Source organism: Narcine bancroftii, chromosome 9 (genome assembly GCF_036971445.1).
Source record: "Narcine bancroftii isolate sNarBan1 chromosome 9, sNarBan1.hap1, whole genome shotgun sequence".
NCBI classification, from domain to species: Eukaryota; Metazoa; Chordata; class Chondrichthyes; order Torpediniformes; family Narcinidae; genus Narcine; species Narcine bancroftii.
The window spans coordinates 86,766,117-86,781,314 of record NC_091477.1 but is presented as its reverse complement, the minus strand read 5'-3'; the positions used below and the strand labels follow the sequence as shown (position 1 = coordinate 86,781,314).

The 15,198-nt window shown below is 40.8% G+C and overlaps 1 protein-coding gene and 1 long non-coding RNA gene across 2 annotated transcripts in view; one reads left to right on the top strand and one right to left on the bottom strand.

Annotated features, from left to right (window-relative positions):
- Window positions 1–15,198, top strand: part of farsb (phenylalanyl-tRNA synthetase subunit beta) — a 77,958-nt gene that overhangs the window by 52,859 nt on the left and 9,901 nt on the right. The window lies entirely within an intron of this gene.
- LOC138742395 (uncharacterized) overlaps window positions 1–15,198 on the bottom strand; it is a 38,773-nt gene that overhangs the window by 19,598 nt on the left and 3,977 nt on the right. Inside the window, exon 2 of the long non-coding RNA XR_011344136.1 lies at window positions 12,813–12,895. This is a non-coding gene — a long non-coding RNA (uncharacterized lncRNA). The remainder of the gene's footprint in view (window positions 1–12,812; window positions 12,896–15,198) is intronic.

The following is a 15,198-nucleotide window of genomic DNA, read 5'->3' as shown; positions in this document are numbered from 1 at the left end:
GAGACACCACAGCTGTTTCTGATGACTACACCTGCAAAAGGTGCATCCAATTGCATATAATGAGTGACCGTGTTAGGGAGCTTGAGCTGCAGTTGGATGAACTGAGGATCATAAGGGAAGCAGAGGCAGTGATAGAGAGGAGTTACAGGGAGACAGTCACCCCTCAAAGGCAGGAGTCAGGGAATTGGGTGACTGTGAGGAAAGGAGGGAGAGTGCCAGTGCAGAGTACCCCTGTGGAAGTGCCCCTCAGCAACATGTATTCGGCATTGGATACTGCTGGGGGGAACAGCCTAACAGGGACGAGTCGTGGGGGTGAGGTCTCTGGCACAGGGGCTGCCCCTAAGGTTCAGAAGGGAAGGAGGGATAAGAACAGGATACTTGTAGTTGGGGACTCATTAGTCAGAGGGACAGAAGGTTTGTGGGATGAGATCGGGGATCCAGGTTGGTCTGTTGCCTCCCTGGTGCCAGGGTCAGGGATATCTCTGATCAATTTCATAGCATTCTGCAAGGGGAAGGAGAACAGCCAGAGGTCGTGGTCCATGTGGGGACCAATGACTTAGTTAGAAGTGGGGATGAGGTCCTGAAACAGGATTATGTGGAATTAGGTAGGAAGTTAAAAAACAGGACCTCCAAAGTAGTAATCTCTGGACTGCTGCCGGTGCCACGCGCTAGTGAGGGTAGAAATAGGAATGTGTGGCTAAAGAGATGGTGCAGGGTGCAAGGGATAAGATTTCTGGATCATTGGGATCTTTTCTGGGGAAGGTCGGACCTGTACAAAAGGGACAGACTCCACTTGAACTGGAGGGGGACCAATGTGCTGGCAAGCAGATTTGCTAGAGCTGTGGGGGAAGGTTTAAACTAGTTTGGCAGGGGGGTGGGGAACAGAATGTGAGAGCAGTGTCAAGGGAGCATGGCCACCTAGATAGGAATAATAACGATAACAAAGGTTGGATGGAGATTAGGGTAAAAGGTAGCAAAGAGAATTTAGGTGAGGGTCATTCTCTGAAATGCATATATTTTAATGCAAGAAGCATAGTGAACAAGGTAGATGAGCTTAGAGCATGGACAGATACTTGGGGTCATGATATTGTGGCAATTAGTGATACCTGGCTACAGGAGGGGCAGGACTGGCAACTTAATATTCCGGGATACATTTGTTTTAGATGTGATAGATCAGGGGGTAAAAAAGGGGAGGAGTTGCTCTGCTTGTTAAGGAGGACATTACTGCCGTGAGATGGCAGGATGGTCTGGAGGGATCGTCCAGTGAGGCTGTTTAGGTGGAATTGAGGGGTGAAGGAGGCATGAGGGTGCTAATAGGGGTGTATTACAGACCACCAAATGGGCCAAGAAAATTAGAGGAACATATTTGTAGGGAGATAACGTATATGTGTGAGAATCATAAGGTAGTGATCATGGGAGATTTTAACTTCCCTCACATTGTTTGGGATACCCATACAGTTAGAGGGCTGGATGGGCTAGAGTTCATTAAATGTGTTCAAGATTGTTTTCTAAATCAATTAGTAGAAGAACCGACTCGGGACGGTGTAATACTAGATCTCCTGTTAGGGAACGAGCTAGGTCAGGTATCGGACATTAATGTTGGAGAACAAATTGGGTCTAGTGATCATAACTCTGTTAGTTTTAGGGTAGTTTTAGGGAAGAGCAAGGAGGGGCCTAAAATTGAAGTTCTGGATTGGAGAAGAGCAAATTTCGAAGGAATAAGAAGGGACTTAGGGAGTATTGAGTGGGACAGGATATTTTCAGGTAAGGATGTAAATGAAAAATGGAGGATATTCAAAAAATAAATTTTGAGGGTACAGAGTAGATATGTCCCAGTGAGGATCAAAGGAAAGGCTGGAAGTCATAGGGAGGCTTGGTTTTCGAGGAATATTGGAAATTTGGTTAGGAGAAAAAGGGAGGTGAACAAGAGGTATAAAGAGCAGGGAAATGAGAATTTGAAGGAGGACTACAAGGAGTATAGAAGGAATCTTAAGAAAGAAATTAGAAAGGTCAAAAAAAGGCTCGAAGAGGCTTTGGCAGACAGAGTAAAAATAAATCCAAAGGGTTTCTATAGGTACATTAAAAGTAAAAGATTAGTGAGGGATAAAATTGGACCCCTTGTAGATAGCGAGGGTAGGCTGAGTGAGAAGTCAGAGGAAATGGGGGAAATTTTGAATGATTTCTTTGCCTCGGTATTCACTAGGGAAAAAAAATATTGAACAAGTTGAAGTAAAGAAAAATAGTGGGGAGGTCATGAAGCATATAAGGATAACTGAGGAGGTAGTGATGGCTGTGTTGAAAAAGATGAAGGTGGATAAATTTCCCGGACCGGACAAAATATTCCCAAGGACACTCAGGGAGGCTTGTGGACAGATAGTGGGGCCATTAACAGAGATATTTAGGATGTCACTGGCCACGGGGATAGTGCCAAAGGATTGGAGGGTGGCGCATGTGGTTCTGCTGTTTAAGAAAGGGTCCAAATGTAAACCTGGGAATTATAGGCCCGTGAGTCTGACGTCTGTGGTGGGCAAGTTGATGGAAAGTGTTCTGAGGGATGGTATTTACAAATATTTGGAGGTACAGGGATTGATAGGGAGTAATCAGCATGGTTTTATCAGGGGTAGATCATGCTTGACAAACCTGATTGAGTTTTTCGAGGGGGTTACAAAAAAGGTTGATGAAGGGAAAGCTGTGGATGTTGTCTACTTAGACTTTAGTAAAGCTTTTGACAAAATTCCCCACAGGAGGTTAGGAAAAAAAGTGGAGGCATTAGGTATAAATAAGGATGTAGTGAAATGGATTCAGCAATGGTTGGTTGGGAGGTGTCAGAGAGTAGTGGTAGAAAATTGTTTGTCCAATTGGAGGCCGGTGACTAGTGGAGTTCCTCAGGGATCAGTCCTGGGTCCATTATTGTTTTGTTATATATATTAACGATCTGGAAGTAGGGGTGGAGAATTGGATAAGCAAGTTTGCGGATGATACAAAGATTGGTGGTGTTGTGGACAGTGAGGAAGATTACCGTAAATTAAAAGGTGATTTAGGAAGGCTGGAGGTGTGGACTGAGAAATGGCTGATGGAATTTAATACAGATAAGTGTGAGGTGTTACATTTTGGAAAGGCAAATCTAAATTAAATGGTAGGCTAATGAGATGTGCAGAGCATCAAAGGGATTTAGGAGTGATGGTAAATAGTACCCTCAAGGCTGATACTCAGGTAGATGGTGTGGTGAAGAAGGCATTTGGAATGTTGGCCTTCATAAATCGGAGTATTGAATTCAAGAGTAGGGAGGTTATGATTAAATTGTACAAGGCATTGGTGAGGTCAACTTTGGAGTACTGTGTACAGTTTTGGTCACCAAATTATAGGAAAGATATAAACAAAATAGAGAGAGTGCAGAGAAGGTTCACGAGAATGTTGACAGGATTTCAGGGTCTGAGTTACAGGGAAAGGTTGTGCAGACTGGGGCTTTTTTCTCTGGAGTGTAGAAGATTGAGGGGGGACTTGATAGAGGTGTTTAAGATTTTAAAAGGGACAGACAGAGTAAATGTGCATAGGCTTTTTCAATTAAGAGTGGGGGAGATTCAAACTAGAGGGCATGGTTTAAGATTGAAGGGGGAAAATTATAAAGGGAACATGAGGGGAAATTTCTTTATGCAAAGGGTGGTAGGGATGTGGAATGAGCTTCCAGCAGACGTGGTTGAGGCGGGATCATTGGTTACATTTAAGGATAGACTGGATAGTTACATGGAGAGGAGAGGACTGGAGGGGACTTGGAGGGTGGGGATTTGTTACGGCATGGACTAGTAGGGCCGAACTGACCTGTTCTGTGCTGTAAGTGGTTATATGGTTATATTTCTCTATTGACTGAGCCTTTGCTGACTCAGGAAATGATAATGGTGAAGTTACACCATCCGTCTTGAGGGATGCCACTAAAGCATTAATAAGGGGTAAAATGACTGAAATATCAAATAGAATAAGAAAGAACAGGTTGAAGAAGCAATCCAACCTGGAAAGTAAAATAAAGATACTGGAGTCAGCACATAAAAATTACAATAAAAATAAAGAACTCCTAAATGAATTAAGACCAAAACAACCCATAAATTAGAAGAACTCTTGACATACAAAGCTGAAGGGGCCCTGAGATTTTCTAATCAAAAATATTATGAGAAGGGAAAAAGAGCTAGTCGCCTTTTGGCATTTCAACTCCGCGACGAGCAAACTAATCGAGTGGTCTCCAAAGTCTTTCACCCGGCCTCAAGGAAGTCAGTTTCACAACCAAGAGAAATAGCAGAAGCATTTGCACCTTTTAAGAACTATATGGGCTCTCCTGAAATCTTAGATAATGAGGTGAAGATAAGAAAATTCTTTTCTAGATTAATTCTACCCTCCCTTTCCCAAGAAGAAGTGGTAAAAATGACAGCATGTATAGTAGAACAGGAAATAAAGTTTACTAATAAACTAAAGAATTATAATCCTTGGGGACTGCTGGGATTCTGGGAGAATTCTACAAGTGTTATAGGGAGGAGCTCTTCCCAATTCTGGCTAAGGTCTATGATTATCTCCTATCAGAATGAAATCGTAAATTGAGGCCAGAGGCTACAATCTCCATTATTCATAAGGATCAGAAAAATCCCACTAAGCTATAGGCTGATAAGTCTTTTATGTAATGATCAAAAGATACTTAGCGCTATACCTCAAAAAGAATTCAAAAGGTTATAGCACACTTGATATGCCCTGATCAAATTAGATTTATACCTGGTAGACAGGGACCCAATAACATCAGGCATGTTCTTAACATTATGTCATGTGCCAAAAAGAAATATCTATGATACTTAGTTTAGAAGCGCAAAAGGTTTTTAATAGAGTAGACTGGTTCTATCTCAACCAAACGTTAGGTAAGATAGGTTTTCACCCGAAATGTATAAATTGGGTCAAAGTACCATATTTAAACCCAGGGTCAAGGGTGAGGGTGAATGAATTTTGCTCTTGGATTTTCAGGTTAAAACGTGGAATTAGGCAGACATTTGAGTTCCCTGCTTTTTTGATATGTGCTTAGAGCCACTATCTGAAATTATTAGGCAAGAGGGTTATATAAAGGGTATAAAAGATGATAGAGCGGGTGGAACCTTAGATATCCTTATTTCCAGATGTCATGCTGTATGTGACCAACCCTATTTCTTCAGTGCCTCACATGATGCAAGTTTTAAAAGGATATGAAGTAATATCTGGTTATAAAATTAATGTTTCAAAATCAGAAGCAATAATACTGTCGGGTATGTAGCCATCACAGTTAGATAACTGGTCAGGTTTCATTGGTCTAGAGAGGGCTTCAAATACCTAAGCGCTATAATCACTCCTCCCTGGAAAGTTACTGAAGGAGATAAAGGCAGATATGCTCTGATGGGTGATTCTCCCCTTATTATTAATTGGTAGAATTGAAACTGTCCGAATTAATGTTTTGCCCAGACTGCTTTTTATTTCAATTTTTGCCGAGAGGAGTTCTGTGATAGTATTTAAAGCTCTTGACAAATTGATATCAAGATCTGTATGGCAAAATAAAAAAAACCTACTTTGTTATTAGGGACCTTCATTTCCCTAACATTAAATATTACTTTTGGGCAGCACAGCTGATAACATGGTTAACAATGATATGGAAACGGTTTGGGTGAGTGTAGAACAAAATTCTTGTCCCAATATTTCTCAGAAATGGCTACCATTCCTAAGCCAAGAAAATTGGGAGAAATTAAAAATAGATAATGAATGGATTAAATTCACAATGAAAACTTGGTTGGCTATTAGAAAACAACTAAACCTTTTTAACTCTATATCCAGACCATTAAAAATAGTAACTATTGTGGATCATAATTTTTATGGGGAAACTTTGAAATCATGTGAACATCTTCAGAAAGAATTTGGTTTGTCAGGGATGTTTATTTTAGATTTCTTCAAGTGCAGCATTACTTACAGACATGCAGATTGGGAGCAGATTTTTATGCTGACTATGGAGGGAGTGATAAGGAAGAACCTGATAGCTCACTTATACAGATGGCTTCAAGATAACGTAACAGGAAATGTAATGGAAATAAGACAGAAATAGGAATTAGAAATTAATATTTGTATTACAGATGAAATGTGGGAAAGGACATGCCTTGATGGTCACAAGTTACCAAGTAGCCCTACCTGAAGGGAATTTGAATTGAAAAGTAAAATGAGAGAATTTAAGATTCCTCAGTTGTTGGTGTGGTACAGTAGCACTTCAGAATTATGCTGGAGAGAATATGGGAAGATTGGCAATCATACCCATTTTGTTTGTGACTGTCCCAAACTGTATCAGTATTGGAGAGACATTCAGATGGAAATTAAGCAAACCATGGGGGGTAGACCTACCTTTGGAGCCAGCATGTTTTATATTAAGATTGACTCTAGAGGATGTAAATCCCAAAACCCAGGCATGTTTCCTTGGGGTGTTGCTGTTGGTCACAAAGTTGTTGATTACAGTATTATCGAGAAATGTAAAACCACCAACTGTCCGACAATGGAGGGAAAGATTAAAAAGTGCATATTTAAAGGAAAGCATCACAGCTAAACTCCAACTGAGGGTGGATATTTTCAATATTAAGTGGTCACCAGTAATGATTGTTTTAGGATATAACCACTCCGTAATCTCAGTGGTCGGGGGAGGGCGGGGTTGGGGGGGAGTTCAACCAGGGCATTCCACATGTAATTGAAGTCATGTATACAGATGAGATTATCAGTGAATGCAAGTGCATATATAGTGATAAATTCATCAAGATTTATTAAGACCCTCTCCTCTTTAAAGCTTGAAAGTGTCACAATGGGCATATGAAGAGGTGTATGGTTAAATGTGTAGGTGACTACATATTGGTTAGAATGAGGTCAGTAGGATTCCTAAATCTGTGATGCCTCTATGAACAGAACTCGAATAAGATAGATGCACTGTATACATCTGTTACATGATGTACTTTGTATGTTTTGCCTGCATATGGAGATAAAAGTTAAGTTTTTTTTTTAAATTCATAGCATTGAAAATCCACTTGTAGCTGAGTAGACTTTTTTTCTGGCATGTTTAGTATGTATCCAGGGTACAGCAGGTTTGTGTGTTCCATGTATTCCGTCTAGTGAACACTACTACAGTCGAGTAAAACACAGAAGTCTGCAGACACTGATTGTAGTAAAAACACACAGAAATGCTGGAGGAATGGAGCCAGTCTTTTCAGCATCTTTCGGAGACAAAGATATATTGCTGATGTTTCGGCCCGAGAGGGATAAGCCAGAATTCAGACAATGCTGGCTAGGGGGAGGAAACCAAACCAACAAAAGGTGTTAATTGGATATGATAAAGGATGAGGTAAGAATTTATCATGATTGTGCAAAAGGAGAAGGAATGGAGAGATGAGATAAGGAAAGGCAACAAGGGAAGAGGGTTGGGGGGGTGGGGGTTAACAAACACCAGATACGTCACTATTGGAGGCTGCCCAGTCAGAAGATGAGGTGTTGTTCTTCCAAATTGCGGGTGGTCTCTGTCTGGCAGTGCATGAGACCGTGAACAGATGTATCAGCGAGAGAATTGGATGGTGAATTGAAACGGATGGGCACTGGGAGATCCATGCTATTGCAGTGGACAGAGCTGAGGTGCTCAACAAAGCAATCTCCCAGTCTGTGTCCAGTCTCTCCGATATAGAGGAGACCACTATGGGAGCACCGGATGCAGTAGGTGACCCCTACAGATTCACAAGTGAAATGTTCCTTCACTTAGAAGGAGTGTATGGGGCCCTGGTGAGGGAGGAGGTGTGCGCGCAAGTGGAACATCTTCTGCAGTCAGAGGGGTAGGTCCCAAGGCGACAATTTGTGGGGAAGGAGGAATGGACAAGGGATTCATGGAGGGAGTGTCTCTGCGGAAGGCAGAGACAGGAGAAGGGAGCACGCATAACAAGGACAGGATTCCTCTTGTCTTCACCTACCACCCCACCAGCCTCCACATCCAACACATCCTCCTCCATTTCTGCCACCTACTACATGATCCCACTACTGGACACACATTTCCCCTCTCCCCTGTCACCATTCCCTATCACTGTCTCTCCATTCCGTCTCCTTTCGCAGAAATATGATAAATTCTTTCTTAGTTCCTTATCCAATTAACCTTTTGTTGGTCTGGATTCCTCCCTCTGCCAGCAGTATCTGAACTCTTGAGACTTTCTGAGATTTCCTACTTCTGGCTTATACCTTGTAAAAGGGCTCAGACCTGAAACATCAGCTATATATTTTTGTCTCCTATAGAGACCGGCTGAGTTCCTCTAGCATTTTGTGTGTTTTTACTATTGCATCAGAACTTGAGGAACGGTGTGGAATTTCTGTATCTTGAATTTCACATTTTAGTGCTTGTGCACTTGATGGAAGTTGTTTTTTGATTTACTGATGGTGCATCCTGCAAATTTCTTGGCTACAACATCTAGTCCTACCTCGTATGAAATGCAGCATCAGTGACAATGCATTTCCTTGGTGCTATAATTGCAATGTCAGCCAGAATCAGGTGCTTAAGTCCTGAAGTTGCAGTTATTTAAATGGGAAGCAACGGGGCTCCTTCACACTGAGCTTGTGTCCTTTCCACTGTGTTATCTTGAGATTTGGATCAGGTCATGTTCCACTATTCCTATCGGGTACATACTTGCTGATAGAGAGGCATTTGATTTGTTCACTTTGTTTTGAGTTGTTCAATGATTTTCATGTCACAATGCAAATGTTATTTTGTCTTAGTTTTACAAATTTGCACATTTCACAGATTAATTTAGAGGACAATTAACCTTGCCACATTTCTAGCAAGCTCTTCCATTATAGTTACAATACTACCATCTAAATACAGTGAAACCCTGTTATAATGCTATGGTCCGGGTCAAAAAAATCAGATCACGAAAAAAACGTGGTCATGGTAAATCAGGGTAACGAAAAACGGAGTTTTGTTTAAAAAAAACACAAGTACAATGCCTGTATTTACAATCTTTTCATTTCTTACAATCATCATTTTACTTCTTAAAAAAGCGATCGAGTGTTTGTTGTCTGAATGTCGCTGGCGGCGAGCGAAACCCAAAAATGCCTCTGAGCTGGAGGATTCTTTATGTGGTCCACGTCCTGGGCCTCCAACCAACTTAGGCCAGCCTCGAGGTACTCAATGTGGGTGGGGGAAGAGGCTCCTCAATGTCCTCCTCCTGTGGTTCTGGGGCTGGAGACATAGTAACATGGATGATCTCAGAGTCCGTCAGATGCTCATATGTCGGGCATTCACCATTGGCAGTGGACCACTGGGGAAAATCCTCTTTGCTAATTTCAAACACCCTCTGCTCCTCATCCACCTCTTCATCTGTGAAGCTGTAGAATTCTTGCTTATCATCTTCGTCTTCCTTGGTGAAAAGGGTGGACCCAGACCCTTCTCCCAGCATTTTTCCACTGCTGCCCAGCCCTCTCCACCTAAGTGGCAAACTTTCTTAATGTTCATGCTTTTCAGATGGTCTTCCAGCATTCTTGATTCATCTACAATTCTATGAATTAATTCACACCTATAATTCTGCTCAAACATGGAGATGATCCCCTGATCTTGGGGCTGAATTTTAGTTATAGTGTTCTTTGGGAGGTAAGAAACTCAGATCTTTCTGTCATGATTTACTAGGTTGGCAGCTGGCAGATGGGCAGGACAGTTGTCAAGCAAAAGAAGAGCTTTGAGTTCTAGCTTTTGCTTACACAAATGAGCGTGGACAGCAGGGACAAAAGTTTTGTAAAACAGATTTCCAAAGATGACACTGGTCATCCAAGCAATGCTGCTATGCATGTGCTCAAACGGCAATGACTTCATGTTGACGTGATGGGAACAGCTGGGTGAATGAAATTTGCCAATCGTGACCGATTTTTCACTTGTGTGTCTTGTTAACACAAAACAACAACGTCACACAATCATTGCGTTGTTTGAACCCCTCACATTGATGGGTGTCATCTTTGCCAGACAACTAGACAGTGTGTGGTCTGGGATCATCTTGTAGCAGAGGCCTCTTTCATCACAGTGTACACTTGTTCTTTGACTTAATCACCTTCTAAGAGAGTTTTTAGTTCTGCCGGGTATTTGCTGGTGGTGGCACTGTCGGCTGAGCAAATTTCTCCAGACACTAACGCTTGAGAAATCCCGTGTCAGCATTTAAACTGGTCTAGCCATTCATTGCTCACTTTGAACTGTGAGGTTTCTCCATTGATCAGCTGGTCAAACTTCTCAGCTTGAGCTTTGAGAATAGCCTGGAAATTGGAAGGCCTTCTGAGCGTGCTTGAATGAACCATTCATACAGGGAGTCATCAAGGCTGACATCTTTGGTTGTCTTCATGCGTTTGGCCTTTAGCCCTGCCTCTTCCTCAAATTTCCAAAGTGACGTGCGTAACATCTTCCTGAAATTTCCAGCCACCAAGTGTTGATTCAGGTTTGCTGAGGACAGGTGCAACTTGCGTTTGACTTTTATTCTTGATCGTGTCGAGTGCATGAAGCTTGTCTTTCACTGAAAAAGATTTTAGTCTTCTAAAGGTGTGTTTCATTTTGATCTAAAAACAATTTCAATTCCAGAAAGAGGGGGAAAAATGGGTCTGTTGGCTGTTCATGTTAAATCGGGGATCCACTATAGCTGAAAATTACCCAGATTTGTCCCATTCACAAAAAAAAGGGCAGGTCTAATCTGCATAATTAACATTCATTCATCTACCAACAATCATCGGCATAGAACTGGATTGGGTTTTTGGCAGTGCTATTAACTGACACTTGCCATTAGCCTACTCAGTTGCCCATTTTGTGATTTCTAGGAGATTTGTTATCTCCCATCCCTTTGCTCAGCACCATTTGCCACACCAGTGACCTCCCAGTAGCCAGCCATTTCAATTCAGAGTCACACTTCCAAGCTCACATGTCTGTCCATAGCCTTATCTACTATCCCATCCTGGACACTTGCAGATTGGAGGAACAACACCTTATTTTCCTTCTTGGCACTCTCCCGCCAGATGTCCTTAACCTTGACTTTTCTGCTTTCTGCTAAACTTACCTTCTTTCCCCTCTCCCTTTCCAGTTCTCCCCTCCCTTTTCCCTTACCCATCCTCAGGGTGTTGATTGAAATAATATAAAATTATTGACATCTTGGGTTAGTGAATATTTTTCTCTTCCTTAAGACAAAAATTAAAAATGGAACAGCAATTTTGCACTTTGAGATGGCTGAAGACCTTTTACACAGGGTGCACTTTGTTGAAATAGGCTGTGGCGTGCCGCTTTGTGAAAATAGGAAAGCATAAATGACACAAAGTAAATGAAAAAGACCTTTCATGTTTTCACTAAGCAGTCACATAGGTAATTAAATAAAGCTAAGAAGTTGCCTTCTGATCATCAGATGATGTGAATGAACATGCACAAGTATGGGTCAGAGTCTCACAAGACTGCATGCTCTTTACATGCCTTTAAAGCAGTTTCTGGATATTAGGAATTATTATGCAAGGCACATAGAAATGTAATGTGGATGTATAAATGAAAGTTCAATTGTTTGTTCTTTTAGCTAGATGAATCATTGAGATCTCTGGCAAAAATTCCTTTTTGTAGTTTCATAGAGGATCTGGAGTGATTCAATGAGTTTTAAGAAATTGATTTATAAGTAAAAATTAGCTGTGGCCTGCTCTGTTGTATTGATTTTTCAGGCTGATGCATTTATCTGTGAAATATCCTATGCTGATCAACAAATGTAAGATATTAGATTGCATCATTTCAGAACTTTCATCTGTTTACGTTGACTTCGTTTTCCAAAAACACATAACAGCTGGCTAGTCCTTGCCCTGAGTATTTTGGATGGGAAAAAAAGAGAGGAGGAAATTGCACTGTTCCTTAGAGAAATGCTGGCTGGTGGCAATGCGCATGTTGGTGTTTTTGCAAAGCACCTGCGCATTGCAACAAGGGAGCAGTGAAAATGCTGGAGGTCGAATAGAGGCACATCTGGTCCACACTGCTGTCCTTCGACTCCCCTCTGAATCCAGAGTCATTCCGCAGTATACTTTGAATTTGGCCCTTCCTCAATGCCTCTGTTTATTGGTGCAATTAGGACAGCCAATTCATTTAAATTGCTTCATCTATTAAGTGTTTTTTTAAATATAATTGAAAACATAATAGGAATTAAAGTGTACTCAAGTTAAGTATATATTTACATTTTTTTAACCATTAAATCGTGTTTCTAAATAACTAAGATCATCAAAGACATTTAGTGAGAATGTCTTTGCCATGCTTCTCAATAGGCCATTGGAATAGCCTGTCGATGGATGCAGTGCTTGAGTCCTCACCAATTGGGGCCACTCCATCTCTTGAAATGACTGTAGCAAAGTCACCCTGGCTGTTGGGATCACTTGGCCTCAGAAATTAAATGTGATGTGCAGGCTTCTAGTCTATCATGCAACATTTTTTTGCATCCTCTGACACCTTGGAGTGTTTTGACAACCCAAGAATTATTTTTTTAAAACTTTGGACGCATGGCTAGGCAAATGCAACCAACGCGTGTGCAGAGAATTCCATAATCAGCAGTTTAATGAATTAATTGGGGTTTGGGTTATACTGTTGGAGTGAGATTTGCTAACCAGGGCACTTGGATAATGGCCTTTGTATGATGATTACATGGACCTGTATAAAACATGGGAGTGAAATCAATGCAGAAATCTTATGATCCTTTTCTAACTTCAGCAGAGATTTGGGAAATCTTTTCAAGGTCCACACACTCAAATGCATCATGCTCTTGTTTTACCTGAGTAAATGTTGAATGCTTAGTGTAAATCTTGCAGCAGATGATGACATTTTCATGCTACTTCTTTGGATGCCAATTAGAATCTGAAGAAAGAATAAATTATTGAACACTTTGCACACATTTATTCAGTTGAGTACTCATGACTCATTTTATTTAATTTTTGTAACTTAAGGTTGGGTCATTTATGGGAAATAATCCTTTCACAGTTTATAAACCCTTTCTGGAATATCTGAATATGTACCTAATTATAAACAAATACATGCCATATTCATTTTTCATGTGTGGTGTATGCACTAACGTTGGGTATAAAACTGAAGGCATAAAAGTCTCTGATAAATGTGTGCCCACAAATCAAACCTTTTCTTTGGAAGGAAGAAGAGAATTTTTTTTCTGTTAAATGCTTCTTTCCACATCCTTCCCATTATCTCACTCAGTGCACCTCTTCTATATCTGAGCAGCTCATGGCAGCGTTCCACAAGATCACCACTGACAAATTCTTGTGTCATCCAGGGTTGCACTTTTTTAACGGTTAGGATGCCCTTTGTAGCCAATTTGTTCTTTCCATTTAGGACATGGGAGTCCTTAAGCCAGTTGTGCCGAGAGCAACTAATTTAGCACAAAATCAAGAGACTAAATATGTAGCCTGTTTTTATGTGTGAGCCAGTTCCACATTGATATTATATTGAACACTTGAGCTATATGGGATTGGCTGTTCGAAATTTCATTATCCATGCCGTTTTTTACACACACTAAAATCCATCAAATTGAGAATTTATTAAAGAGGAGCCAAACCATTGTAGGTGAATGTCAGTCAAAATGTTTGGCATTCAAGTTTTGTTTTGCAATTACTTAGGATAGTTACATTTGCAGCAGATTTTTCTCGTGAACATTTTCGGAACCATTTTAATAGAGCCAACAATTGGTCAGAAATAAAATGAGTTCTGACAATGAACACAAACTGACAAGAAGTCTAAACAGAAACCAAAGAAGTGAAAATTGAAAGACATTACACTTGTTGCTAATGGGCAATTGGGGTTTTGAGAAAGAAAAGCATACTGACCCGTTACAGATCACTAATTAGTGAGAATTATGGATGATTTTAGGGACTACATAAGAAAATGCAGGAGGTTTATCAGAATGTAGCCACAAATGAACAGTTTCAGCTGAAGAGAAATTTTGGAAAAAGTGAGTGTTCTTCTTGCAACCGAGATGATCAAACAGTTTCCAAAGCTTTTGGGTGAGGAAACAGAGGGAAAAGCTGCCCCCAGTGAATGAGCCAATTACGCTGGGCTCTAGATTTAAAGTCTTTGGCAAACTAGAGAAAAGTGAGACAAGGAGAATTGTTTTCATTCTTTGAGTTAGGGTCTGGGTGAAAGAATGCTAATGGATGAATTCATAATTTATTTTAAAGGCATGTTGTACAAGTTGTTGAGGATCATTAACAAGATTATAGAACAACAGTGAATCAGCACAGGCAAGGAAAGATTATCTCCTCTTGGGTTGTAGGCTTCTGTAATTGTATGACAAGTTTTTCCACCTCACTGACAAAAGGCAAAGGAGGAAAAACCCAACACCCAACCCCAACCAACCAATTTTCCCCTGCAACCGCTGCAACCGTGTCTGCCTGTCCCGCATCGGACTTGTCAGCCACAAACGAGCCTGCAGCTGACGTGGACATTTACCCCCTCCATAAATCTTCGTCCGCGAAGCCAAGCCAAAGAAGAATGACAAGTTTTTCCAAATAGTACCTGAGTAAATATTATTTGATTTCCATTGCTTAAGAGAAATGTAACTGCTTAACAAATTTTCCAAGCTAGTTGAAAAATCCTCACATTTGCTACAAAAATTATGCTTGTAGCTTTTGATTCAAATCATTTTAGGTTGAATAAAATGGTTCCATTGAAGGCAGTCTTTCTTTTCTTTGGCTTGGCTTCGCGGACGAAGATTTATGGAGGCAGTCTTTAAGTTGCACAAATTATCTGTCTATTTGTTGAACAAGAATTGGAACCTTTATGGTTGTAAAACACACTCACTGACCTTCTGTAGCCCTCTTAGAAACACCTGTTCATGGACATAGATTATGGGAAATAAGGATGAAATTGCTGAGTGCCATGTGCCTTTCTGAGGATAGTGTGTGAAAAATGATCCTTGCTCAGGCTACTGAAAATGAAGCAGAGAATACTGTAGGTGATCATTCAGAGTAATGTGTATCATCAGGAGATTTAGTGATCCTGTTAAAGCTTTGATATGGAACAGCAGCATTAGTAAATAGGCGTAGCAAAGCAGGCTTGCTTGAGTCAGAAGTCTGGTTCAGTTACTATCTCCCGGGACAAGTGGTGAGGCTAAGTCCATTATATGGAGAGCAGAGAAATGTAATGGTATTACT